A 13,908-nucleotide genomic window follows, 5' to 3' on the forward strand; every position below is an offset into this window, starting at 1 on the left:
GGGCTTACTGCATTGTCCCAAGGAGAGGCTCCTTAGGAGCTCTAAGTCCCAACCCAAATGCCTTGGAGGGAGACTGGGAAGCCTTGTAATGAAAGATAGCCACTTAGGAGCAGGCCATGTCCCTCTCCTCCATTTTCCAAATAGAGAAACCGAAAACCATGACTTTCCCCATACGGGAAATGGCAAATCTGTAGCAAAGAAGTTTCCATCCATCAACCTCTGGGCTGTGGGGCCAGCACTCATGCTGCATTGCAATGAAAAATCTAATTTTCAGTTACAGAAGAAAATACCCATAGTACCCATGTGGCACAACCAAGGCATCAATGCAAATCTACCTTAAGCCTGAAGTACTTAAACGTTATATAACCATCACTATGAGGGAGGTCCCTAAATATAACAATACTGATTTGAGGCTCTCCAGAGGAAAATGATGAATGAGCAGGCTAAAGAACCTCTCCCTCCTCCCCTGCCATACCCAATGAGGGAGGGAAGGAAGGAGGGAGAAGGGGTTTCTGGGGCAGGAGGAGGAAGGAAAAAAGGAAAGAACGATAAAAGGAAAGAAAAAGCCTGGATATAGGAAAAGCTAATAAAATAAATGGACATGGACACACACACACACACACACACACACACACACACTATTAAATTGAAACAGTTTCAGGGGCGCCTGGGTGGCTCAGTTGGTTAAGCGACTGCCTTCGGCTCAGGTCATGATCCCAGGGTCCTGGGATCGAGTCCCGCATCGGGCTCCCTGCTCAGCAGGGAGCCTGCTTCTCCTCCTCCCTCTGCCATCCTCCCCCCCCTCGCCCCGGCCCCGCTTGTGCTCTCTGGCTCTCAGTCAAATAAATAAATAAGATCTTAAAAAAGAAAAAAAGAAAGTTTCATAATTTGAGCCAGTTGGAAATCCAAAATTTACTCAAAGAATTTACATAACAAAACGATTAAAAGGGCACTGATTAGGTCTTATGTCTCTACAATGTACAGGTTCTGAATTAACTTAATATGTACTAAAATACGCCAATTGGGGGCATCTGGGTGGCTCAGTCGGTTAAGCGTCCCACTCTTGATTTCGGCTCGGGTCCTGATCTCGGGGTCGTGGGATGGAGCCCCGCATCGGGCTCCCCGCTCAGTGCAGAGTCTGCTTGTCCCTCTCCCTCTGCTTCCTCCCCTGCCCCCCTCTTTCAAATAAATAAATAAAATCTTATGAAAAAATAATAAAATACATCAATTGGTAAAACTTCATGGACTCAATATTGGGACTCAAATTTCAGTTATGCCTGAGGATAAATTTGAATATGGTACCCCAATAATTTGAGGAAAGTAACTAAATATGGAGAAAACAGGTATGCTCACTCTGCAGCCTCGCCTTTCCCATAGCGAGAGTACCCACTGCCCTAAAATATTCCACAGTGAGCATGAGTAATAAATTAAAACTAAATTAAGTCTTTGACACTTAACAAACTGGTTTGACAAAATAGAACCCCACAGATCTCTGGTTAAAGTAGTCAATACGGGGATGCCTGGGGGGCTCAGTCGATTAGGCGGCTGCCTTCAGCTCGAGTCATAATCCCAGGGTCCTAGGCTCCCTGCTCAGCAGAGAGTCTGCTTCTCCCTCTTCCTCTGCCCCTTCCCCTGCTTGTGCTCACTTGCACTCTCTCTCAAATAAATAAATAAAATTTAAAAAAAATAAAGTAGTTAATATGGTCCAGTGAGGGTTAAAATAGGTCCTTCAAGTATGGGAACTTATATATGACCCAACTGATGAATGGGTGATTCATCAATCACCTACTGCTTCTCCACTTGACAGCCCACTTCTGCCTGTTCTTAAATCTAGGAGAATAGATGATGCCTCATGCTGGATCACTGCAATCTTTTTTTTTTTTTTAAGATTTTTATTTATTTCAGAGAGAGAGCATAAGCTGGAGAGACAGGCAGAGGGAGAGGGAGAAGCAGACTCTGAGCAGGGAACCCGATGTGGGGCTTGATCCCAGCACCCTGGGATCATGACTTGAGCTGAAGGCAGACAAGTAACCAACTGAGCCACGCAGGTGCCCCTGGATCACTGCAATCTTAAATGCTGTGGTCCCATCCATGAAGGCCCCCATACTCAATACCCAGTATTACTGAAATTACTAACATCATCCAATCAGAAACCAGCTAATATGTTCAATTTAGTGCCTATTCACACAGCCCCTCAGCCAGTTTGCCTTCACCTTCGAAGGAACACAATACACCATGACTAGACCACCCACGGGGTACCTCGGCAGCTTTGCCATCACACCCATCTTTTGCAGAAAATCTCCTAACTGCATTTACCTTTCTCCAGGGGCACAGGTATTACCTTAGTTTGATGACATCCATCACCGAGGAGATTCATTTGACACACTCACTAAGGACACACAAGTCAACAGTTTTTAGTCCTTGTTGGGCTCTGGAGGCAACACAATCCTCATTTCAAGTTTTACTTAATCTCACCGATGCTACTACTTACAAATCAGTCCATCTTAAATGGGGCTCCCTCCAACAAAAGGCCCTAGAATCTGTCCAAATGAAAGTCAACAGGCACTTCCTTTAGTACCTTTGGAGACTCCACTGGAGGGGCTATGACGACCTCCCCTCTTACCCCCCGGTCTCTGGACCACCTCTGATGGCCTTAAGTTGCCCATAGGCTTCTGATGCCAGAAACTACCCTTCTCAGTCCCACACTATACACCACCAGAGCAGAAATCGCTGGCCACATCCTGAGATACGCTGGAAAGAGTGGCTCCCACAGACCCCGAGCCTATGACTCTCTGTACCCAGCTGCCCATCATGCCCTGGGTGATGGCAGTGACACCCCACAAGCTCAGCACTGCTACTGAGGCCCCCTTGTAGGACAGAGCCAAACGTGGGCCCTGTGGCTTATTCCGACTGCAAGAGAAATGGCCTCCTTTGTTCTCAGCCCCTTGCCAGATGCCACCCCTCCTCCAGACCCTGGGCTACCTGGGGGGCTGCCTGTGGTTAATGAGTGAGCAGCAGTGTGCAGAGAGCACGGCCCCCACCGCACGGGAGGGAGCCCAGGAAGATGTTGCTGCTTTCACCCCTTCCCCAGGATGTCCTGATAAAGGACAGGACCCAAGAGTCAGCAAATGTGGCCGAATTTCAGGCAGTCATCTTAGCACCAACTGCACATTTTTACAAACTTTGGGGCTACGGCCTCAAAGTTGGTCCCCTCCCCTCAAGGTAAAAAACTCCAAATCTCTTACCTCACAGATACCCAAGATATAAGTCAAAGTCACACGTGCCTCTCTATATACTAAGGCCACAATACAAAGCCTCACCGGACACTCCCCACCCCCTTCAGAGTCCTAGACATTACTGATAGTTACGAAGACACACATTGCACTTCTCAAACTACACAATGCTGGGCTCTTAGAATGGCATTCAACTGAACTTTGACCTTCCCAACAGGTCCCAGCCAGCCGGCTAAATGAGACCTGTAATGGTCTCTTCAAATAACTTCTCTTGAAACTCTAGTCTGCAAATGGACCCCTAAATGGGTCTCTAGCTTGCCCCAGGCCTATTCTCTCAATTCAAGACTCCTTGGATGACTCATAACTTACACCAACTAAACAAACAACTTTCCAATGCCCTTTCCTATCTTTAAAGAGGGCATGTCTAGCCTCTATGTATGTATGCAAACTCATATATGTGGTCCTTTGATAATGCCTCCGCTGTCTTTAAGGATTTTCAATCCTGCCTCCATCCCGTAAGGGCAAGAAGCTAGACTGAGGGTGCACTGTCTTCTGGGACCTGTTTACCACAAATTTTCTGTCAGACAAGACATTTGTTCATCTCATCTCATCTCATACGGGATTTGAACCTGAATTTCCACCACCCAGAAAACCTTCAGTATTCAGATTATAAATAGGTGGATAATTCTTCTGGGATCTGCCCCCAAACCTCTCAAGGACATAAAAATTAGTAGTCCAGGGCCATTGCCACAGGACAGTGTAGACTATCAAGAAGGAAGACAGAAAATCCCACTTTGCAAATGAAAATCACGTTCAGAGATAATAATAAAACCAACACCATGTCCCACACCGATGAACCGAGACAGCCCCTTCTTGGTAACACTTCCGCATGCTCGAGCAAAATCGGCACCGGGCTGCCAAAGCCTGTGGCACACCATCCCACAGGCTGGTGGTCTGGTTACTTTCGGTCAGAGCACTTTCACTGGTTTGTAATCTGGAGGCCCAAACCCTCCGAGTCAGTCACTGTTTCAACCAGACAGAGCAAACGCTGAGGCCCATGCGACATCGAGTGTGGCTAACGCAAGTTCTGCAGCCCGAAGGCCCTGCCAGCTGGCCCGCCAGCAATCAAACCCACACACAGGACGCAGGGCCCAAGGTAACCAGCCAAGTCGGAGGGTCTGCATACGGTCTAACACTGCAGCGGCTGCCACCCGCGCCGCAGAGATCTGGCTGGCCGACGACGCGCACCGGAGTCAGGCCATGAGGCCTGAAACCCATTTGCTGCAGAACCCCTCTCATCATCCATCTGGGCGAAACCTTGGGCTGCTGGGGAGGCCTGAGGCCTGGCCGCACTCCCTGAGGCGCTGGGTTCCGGTCCGGCGACCCAGTCACACCAGGCTCCCGGGCGCCACCATCGTTTTTGCTGCCCAGACGCCCACAGAGCCCCGCACTTAATGGGACACTCGCAAGTCAAGCTCGCTGGCGCAACACTGCCTTCAAATTCTGCAAGCAGCTCAGTCTTATTATATTATAGGTTGTAGGAGGGATGTTTATACACTCTGATGAAAGAAAAAAAAAGAGAAAAAAAAAACCCAAATTCATTATAGTGTATTGTAATTAGCTTTGTGAATGTAAAATTAAGACACTTCTATTAAAACTGTTAGTGACTTAAAAGATTTATTTTAGAGCGAGTGAGCACAGGGTGAGCAGAGGCAGAGGGAGAATCTCCAGCAGACTCCTCACTGAATGCAGAGCAGAAGCAAGCCTGACGCAGGCCTGACGCAAACCTGACGTGGGGCTCGATCCCACAACCCTGAGATCATGACCTGAGCTGAAAGGAAGAGTTGAGGCGCAACCCACTGAGCCACCCAGGCGCCCCAAGAGGTAGTGACTCTAAAAGGATTAAATGGTCATCAGATTCTCAGGATTTCAGTTCACTTTTTTCCTCTCGGTTCAATTTTGTAATTTCTATTCTCAGGAAATAAAACACTCAAAAAACAAAAACCAACCAACCCCATGACCCGTATCAATCTGAGTGGGTATCCACTTGGAAAGGATACACCAGCCCCATGTCCCAGATCACACTGCTCTGGCCCAGGAGTTCACCACGCAGAAGACGCTGCCTTGGACACCATAACCCGTCCAAGATCTCACCACTGGTGAGGGCTGCACTCCAGGCCCTGAGACCAGGGCAAGCAATGCCCATGGGCTACCTCCGCTAAGGTACTGACAGATGAGACGCAGGTCACTTATTGCTTTTCCTCTTCAATAGGAGGGATTCCATTATGCTTCTTGATCTCATTGTTTACTTAACCAACAGTCCTAGTGTACTCTCTGCTCTCTGCCCTCATACTCCCATGCCTAAGGGGAAATTATGGACAGCTTACTACCATCTGTGCCATTCTAAAAATTAATGGAAATTAATGCTTTCCCCAGTGTGCACCCGCCTCCTATTAGTCTACCCCTCAACTCCCTGGGGACAGGACCTCACGATCCCCACTGCATCCTCCCCGCCCCCAACTCCGGCTTGCCACCTGACCTCTCACCCTGCATTCCATCAATGGTCACCACAAGTACCCCTTCCCCTTGGTTACAACAAATACCACTAACATTTAAATACATTTTACTGAACTATCAGTTCATTCCCTTCAATAACATAACTGCAGAACCTCCCACCTTGACCCAAGGAATACACCAAGATAGTATTGTCATGAAAAATATAACTTAGGCTTTTAACACACAAGTCCACCAAAATACTGTTAGAGACCCCAGAAATTTCAGATTGGTTTCCATGGCTAATGCCATATAAATGGGGAACTTGGTTATGGGCTAATCTGCAAGGGTTCCTTGTACTACTTCTTTTCTTCCTTTGCACCTTATAATAAAATGTTTTCTATGTTATTCAAGACAACTTATCTCTACTCTCTCAAATTCTCCTCTATTTAGGCCAAATACCCCAAGTAACAGAGCTCAAAACTGATGTCAAGATATCGAGAGGTCAATTTTAATATGTATTTTAAAATTTTCTCTTTAGGGGTGCCTGGGTGGCTCAGTCATTAAGCGCCTGCTTTCGGCTCAGGTCGTGATCCCAGGGTCCTGGGATCGAGCCCCGCATCGGGCTCCCTGCTCAGCAGGGAGTCTGCTTCTCCCTCTCCCTGCTTGTGTTCCCTGTCTCTCTGTCAAATAAATAAAATCTTAAAAATAAATAAATAAATAAATAAAATTTTATCTTTAAAAAATTTTTCTTCAGGGGCGCCTGGGTGGCTCAGTCGGTTAAGCGTCTGCCTTCGGCTCAGGTCATGATCCCAGGGGCCTGGGATCGAGCCCTGCATCGGGCTCCCTGCTCAGCGGGGAGCCTGCTTCTCCAGCTCTCCTCCCCACCTGTGCTTTCTCTATCACTACCTCTCTCTCAAATAAGTAAATAAAATCTTAAAAAAAACTTTTCCTCTTCATTTTTGAGGTATAATTCACACACAGGTATTAAGTAACACACTGTATACCCTTATGGTGGACAGCCTGTTCTGACAGGATACATGGTGAAATGATCGCCTCAATCAAGCTAATGAACATAACCATCAACTCAACAGTTACCATTTCTCTCTCTCCTTTCCTTCCCATCCCTCCCTCCTTCCTTCCTTTCCTTTGTGGGGAGAACACTTAAGATCTACCCTATTAGCAAATTTCAAGTATACAATACCGTATTATTAACTATAGTCACTGCTGTACACAAGAACTCATTTTCATCTTGCACACCTCAAACTTTGTAGCCTTCGACCAACACTGCCCTATCTCCCCCTTCCTCCCATCCTAGCAACCACCACTATACTCTCCGCTTCTATTAAATTGACTATTTTAGATTCCACATATAAGTGAGATCATGCAGTATTTATCTTTCTGTGTCTGGCTTACTTAGCATGAAGTCCCTCAGATTCACCTATGTGATCCCAAATGGCAGGATTACCTTCTTTTATAAGGTTGAATAATATTCCACTGTGTGTATGTATACACACACACACACATACACATCAATATGATGTGTATCATATTTATCATAATATGATCAATTTCTTTATCCACCAATAGATATTTAGGTTGTTCCCATGTCTTGGCTATTGTAAATAATGCTGTAATGAACATAGACATGCAGATAGCTCTTCAAGATCTATACTTCATTCCTTAGGAAATATCTCTAGAAATTAAAAATGCTCTCTTGACCCAATTTAAAGGCCCTAGCTAAGTAGCAAGTCAGTTTCCCTTCTTGAGTGGCTGACTGAGTCCACACCCTGGCCACTTCCCTTACTGAGCTCTCATACCCTGGGCCACTATGCATCCACCCTAATACCCTGGGGCCAGGTACCAGACAACTAAGGACAATCTCTATGCAGCCAAGTGAAATTATTCAAAATAGCTGATCCTCAGGAGAGCCCATGAAACCTAGCTAACCTCATCCCTCATCCCACTTGCCATACCTAAGCTGCCCCTTACTTCTCTAATTTGCTGTTACTTTGTCCTGGGTGCAACCCTGTGCTGCACCGCATGGAAGCTTTAACTCGCTCAGAACTGTAAGTAACAGAGTTCTGCCTTTCATCTATCCAAGTATTTTTATATTGTGTCCCACCATCTTTAAAGAAGAATCTTTAAATCTATAAAGCAATTAGAAAAGAAGGGCCTACGGGCGCCTGGGTGGCTCAGTCGTTAAGCGTCTGCCTTTGGCTCAGGTCATGATCCCAGGGTCCTAGGATCGAGCCCCGCATCGGGCTCCCTGCTCGGCGGGAAGCCTGCTTCTCCCTCTCCCGCTCCCCCTGCTTGTTTTCCTGCTCTCGCTGTGTCTCTCTCTGTCAAATAAATAAATAAAATCTTAAAAAAAAAAAAAGAAAAAAAAAGAAAAGAAGGGCCTATAAAAATGATCTAAGTTTCTACCTTAAGGAGAGAAAAAGAGCAAATTAAACCCAAACAAGCAGAAGATAACAAAGAGTAGATCAGAAAAAATGAGTAGAAAATAGACAAAGGATTAAAAAAAAAAAATCAACAAAACCAAGAGCTGGTCCTTTGGGGGTAAAAAAAACTCTAAAATTACTTTAGCCAGACTGATCACGTGAAAAAGAGCAAAGGAAAACATTTCCAGTATCAGAAATGGAAGAGGTGGCTACACTACAAATCCTACAGATTGTAAAAGGTAACATAATGAATAATTTTCTGCCAATAAAGTTCACTTAGGTAAAACGGATAAATTCCTTGAAAGACAAAAAGTACAAAAATTGGTTCGAAAAGAAACAGGAAATCTTAATAGCCCTACGTCTATTTAGGAAATTGAATCTATAAATTTAACATCTCCCCAAAAGAAAATTCCATGCCCAGATAGTTTCACTACTGGTAAATTCTATTAAACATTTAAGGAAAAAATACCAATCTTATACAAACTCTCTTAGAAAAAGACAAAGGAAGAAACATTTCTCTATCACATTGTGCAGCCAGCATTATCCTCATAAACATTACAAGAAAACTACAGACTATTCTTCATGGAAACAATGCAAAAATTCTTACCCCCAACACAACAAAAACAACAGAAGAACAAAGAAAAAAACCTCAAACTTTCCAATTTCAAAACTGACTATAACGCAACAAAAATAAAGGTAGTGTGATACTAGCATACGGACAAATAGGTCAATGTAAGAGAACTGAAAGTCAAGAAATAAAACCATGTGTCCATGGTCAGCTGGTTTTTGACAAGGGTGCCAAGACTATTTGGTGGGGAAAGAATAGTCTTTTCAACAAATGGTGCTGGGAAAACCGATGATACACATGCAAAAAAATGAAATTTGACCCTTACCTTGTAACAAATATAAAAATTAACCCAAAATAGATCATACTCCTAAATGTAAGAGTTAAAACCATGAAACTCTTAAGAGAAAACACAGTGGTAAATTTTCATGACTTCTGCTCTGCCAACAGATTCTTAGAAATGATACCAAGAACATAAGCAATAAGAAAAAAAAATAGACTGGGGCACCTGGGTGGCTCAGTTGGTTAGGCGACTGCCTTCGGCTCAGGTCATCATCCTGGAATCCCGGGATGGAGTCCCAGGATTGAGTCCCGCCATCAGGCTCCCTGCTCAGCGGGGAGTTGGCTTCTCCCTCTGACCCTCCCCCCTGTCATGATCTCTCTCTATCTCATTCTCTCTCTCAAATAAATAATCTTTAAAAAAGAAAAAAAATAGACTGTACTAAGTCAAAATTAAAAACTTTTGTGCTTCAAAGGGTACCATAAGTTCAATGACAACCCACAGAATGGGAAAAAATATTTGGAAGTCATATATCTGACAAGGGACTTCTACCTAGAATTCTTACAACTCAATAACAAAAAGGCAAATAGCACAATTTAAAAAATGGGTAAAAGGTCTGAATAGACATTTCTCTAATGAAGATGTACAAATGACCTATAAGCAAAGGAAAAGATGGTCAGTGTCATTAGTCATCAGGGAAATGTAAATCAAAACCACATGAGATACCATTTCACACCCACTACACTGGATACAGTCAGGTAAGTAAGCATTGGTGAGAAAGTGAAAATATCAGAACCCACACATGCTGCTGATGGAAATATAAAATTAAAGGACAAATGTGGAAAACAGTCTGGCAGTTCTTCAAGCAATTAAAAATAGAGTTAGCAAATGATCCAGCAATTCCATTCCTAGGCGTATACCCAAGAGAAATGAAAACATATGCCCACATAAAAACATGTACAGGAATGTTCATAACAGTATCATTTATAAAACCAAAAGGCAAACACAAACCAAATGTCCATCAACTGATGAATGGATAATGTGTAGTACATCCACACAATAGAAAACCATTAAACCATAAAAAGAAATGAAATACTGATAACATGCTATAACATGGATGAACCTTGAAAACATTATGCTAAGTGGAAAAAAGCCAGTTACAAAAGATAACATGATTTCACTTACATAAAATGCCCAGAATTACCAAATCTATTGAGACAGAAAATGGATGCTTAGGATTGGGGGAGGGCCAGGGAAATGAGAGACTGAGGAGGTGACAGTTAAAAGTACAGTGTTTCTTTCTGAGGTGATGAAAATGTTCTAAAATTCACTGTGGTGATCTGTGAAAGTACTAAAATCACTGAGCTGCACACTTTAAGTAGGTGAATTGGATGGGATATGAATTATATCTCAATAAAGCAGTTTTGAAAAAGTCCTTCAAATTTTAGTAAACCAAACCCAGCTATAACAATATCTGGAGACAGAGATAGAGAAAGAAAGAAGGAAAGGAAGGAAGGAAGGAAGGAAGGAAGGAAAGAAAGAAAAAAAAAGAAATCATTACTGAGTATGAATTTTGTCTACTATGCAAGGTTGATATTTTAATATCAATGTAATTCACCATATTAACAGAATAAAGGGGAAAACCCATACAATCATCTCAGTAGATAGAGAAAAGGCCTTTGACAGAATTCAATACCCATTTGTAATAAAAACTCCCAGTATATTAGGAATAGATGGTAATTGCCTCAACCTCAAAAAAAAAGAAGGAAAAAACGAAGGTGATTACAGTAATTTCTAGGAAAAAGATAGCGTTTTCAACAAATTATACTGGGAAAACTAGATATCCATATAGAAAATAATATACCTCAACCCTTAGTTTATGCCATACATAAGTCAACCTGAAATGCATTTTATCTAAACGTAAAAACTAAAAACTATAAAAGGCCCAGAAGAAACACAGGAGAAAAACCTGTGAACTCGGGGATAGGCAAAGATTTCTACCTAGAGCAAAAATATTTCTGACCTTTGAAAGAAACTGATAAACTGAACTTTATCAAAACTAAAAACTATTTTTCAAAAGATAACATTAAGAAAGGGAAAAAGGCAGGAGGGCCTGGGTGGCTCAGTCAGTTAAGCATCTGCCTTCAGCTCAGGTCATGATCCTGGGGTCCTGGGATCAAGCCCCATGTCTGGCTCCCTGCTCAGCGGGGAGTCTGCTTCTCCCTCTCCCTCTGCCGCTCACCCTGCTTGTGCTCTTCTACTCTCTTTCTCTCTCAAATAAATAAATAAAATCGTAAAAACAAAACAAAACTATTTTTCAAAAGATACCATTAAGAAAATGAAAAGGCAGGAGCGCCTGGGTGGCTCAGTCGGTTAAGCATCCAACTCTTGTTGATTTCGGCTCAGGTCATGATCTGAGGGTCATAGGACAGAGTCCCACTGTGCTCAGAAGGGAGTCTGCTTGAGATTCTCTCCTCTCCTTCTGCCCCTCCCCCCATTAGCATGTTCTCTCTCAAAAAAATGAAAAAAGAAAATGAAAAAGCAAATGAAAAGGCAAAAAAAAAAAAGAAAATGAAAAGGCAAACCACAGACTGGAAGAAAATATTTCCAATATATATCTGATAAAGGACTGGTATCCATTACACATAAAGAGATCCTGCAACTCCGTAAGACTTTAAAAAGCACAATTTAAAATGGGTATTTGAAGACACAATTCACAAAGATAGATCAGTGGTCAATAAGCACATGAAAACACACTCAACATCTTAAGTCACCAGGGAAATGTAAACTAATACAAGATAGTTCTATACACCCATTAAAATGGCTGAAATTAAAAAGACTGACAATACCAAGTGTTGATGAGTCTGTGAGGCAATTTTTACCCTTTACACGTTGCTGATGAAAAATGGTACAACCACTTCAGAAAGCTCTGTAGCAGTTTCCTGTAACGTTACACACACCCTTACTATATATGCATATATGTCCTATGCTGGATGAAATGATTTGATGTTCTTATAAGTATGTGCCTAATGTTTGAATCTTAGTTCTACCACTTGCTATCTTTACTACCTTGGACAAACTTCTTTAGTTTCCACACATATACCAAAAGGAATAATAGTACCCACACCTAAAATAGTACCTACACCTACAACATAACATTGTTGTGGAAATTAGTTAATGCATGTAAATTACCTAGTAACAATGCCTAGCACATGTAAGTACTCAATAAACAGTAACTTCTGTGATGACTCTATGAATCATACTCATTCATATTTAACATGCCTGACACAGTTATCGGGAAATGTAATTCCTCCAAGTTGTTATTGATGTTTTTAAAAATTATTTTGACTAATCTCATTCCTTTGTACTTCCATGTAAGGTTTAAAATCAGCTTGGTAATTTCTACAAAAAAAAGCATGCTGCAATTTTGAATGAAAATATGTTGAATACATAGATTAAATATGGGGGGAATACACATATTAATTACCTTATTGTGTGAGAAAAATTTTTTCCCTTTAATTGCCTGTGATTCAAAGATCAGAACTGCCTATATTTCTTTTAAAGATTTATTTTTTCATTGGGGAGGGTATGTGCTATGGTGAGCGCTGTGAATTGTGCAAGACTGTTCAATCACAGATCTGTACTTCTGAAACAAATAATGCAACATATGTTAAGAAAAAAGAAAAAGAAGAAGATAGCAGGAGGGGAAGAATGAAGGGGAGTAAGTCGGAGGGGGAGACGAACCATGAGAGACTATGGACTCTGAAAAACAAACTGAGGGTTCTAGAGGGGAGGGGGTGGGGGGATGGGTTAGCCTGGTGATGGGTATCAAAGAGGGCACGCTCTGCGTGGAGCACTGGGTGTTATGCACAAACAATGAATCATGGAAGACATCAAGAACTAATGATGTAATGTATGGTGATTAACATAACAATAAAAAAATTAAAGATTTATTTTTTTAGAGACTGAGAGAGTGTGTGCATAAGCGGCAGGAGGGGCAGAGGTAAAGGGAGAGGGAGAGAAACAGACTCCCCGTTGAGCATGGAGTCCAATGCGGGGCTCCAACTCATGAGCCTGAGATCATGACCTGAGCCGAAATCAAGAGTCGGACATTCAACCTACTGAGCTACCCAGGTGCCCCCAGAGCTGCCTAAATTTTGAATTTTTATTATAATGGAAGTTGGACAGTAGGAATCGTAAAGGTTGATAAATCTAGGGAAAAACAAATTGGGGTCCATAAAGATTAAATTATATGCTTCAGCTAGTAGGATCAGAACCAGACTCCAAGACATTCTCTTGATCTAGTCTCTCAATCTTGGTACCCCGCTAAAACCCTTTTTTAACCATTCTCAGAGGGGACTCTCTACTTAACAGAATGAAAACAAATGACTATAATATATAATATTAATAATATTAAGATTTCACAGCTTAATCAGGACAATTCTGAAAGCTATGGACACAAGTTCCTAAAGTTGGGGCACAAGCCCTCCTTTGTCCATTCCTGAGTGGTTCAACTACATAAAGTTACTAATCATCAGTTAACTAGAAAATTCAATTAATCAGAGCACCTCATCCCCACTGGCAAAAGATGGGGTTTCTAAAACTGAAATAATGTGTTTGAGCAGTGATGAGGAAAACTCTCCTACCCACAAATCACTGGCTGTTCCTCAGAGAGCATTTGGTTTTACTTACTCTGGACTCTGTCAGTGATTCTCAATGCCACCTGCACATATGAATCGTCTGGGGGAACTTTTGTGGAAATGTCTGGGGGTGGGGCCAGGCTTGAGAACCACTGCCCTAGCTCACCCAGGGAGACCTCCAATTTTGTCCAGCCGGCAGCTGTACCAGTGCATTTCTCTATTTAACCAGCAACCTTTACAAACGAAATCATCA

General features: G+C 42.6%; 1 pseudogene; it reads left to right on the forward strand.

Moving 5' to 3' along the window:
• LOC112832848 (ATP synthase peripheral stalk subunit d, mitochondrial pseudogene) overlaps positions 1 to 13,908 on the forward strand; it is a 407,341-nt pseudogene that overhangs the window by 108,266 nt on the left and 285,167 nt on the right.

The sequence above is a fragment of the Callorhinus ursinus genome, unplaced genomic scaffold (assembly GCF_003265705.2).
Source record: "Callorhinus ursinus isolate GAN/ISIS: 27379988/994484 unplaced genomic scaffold, GSC_fseal_2.0 scaffold25, whole genome shotgun sequence".
NCBI lineage: Eukaryota > Metazoa > Chordata > Mammalia > Carnivora > Otariidae > Callorhinus > Callorhinus ursinus.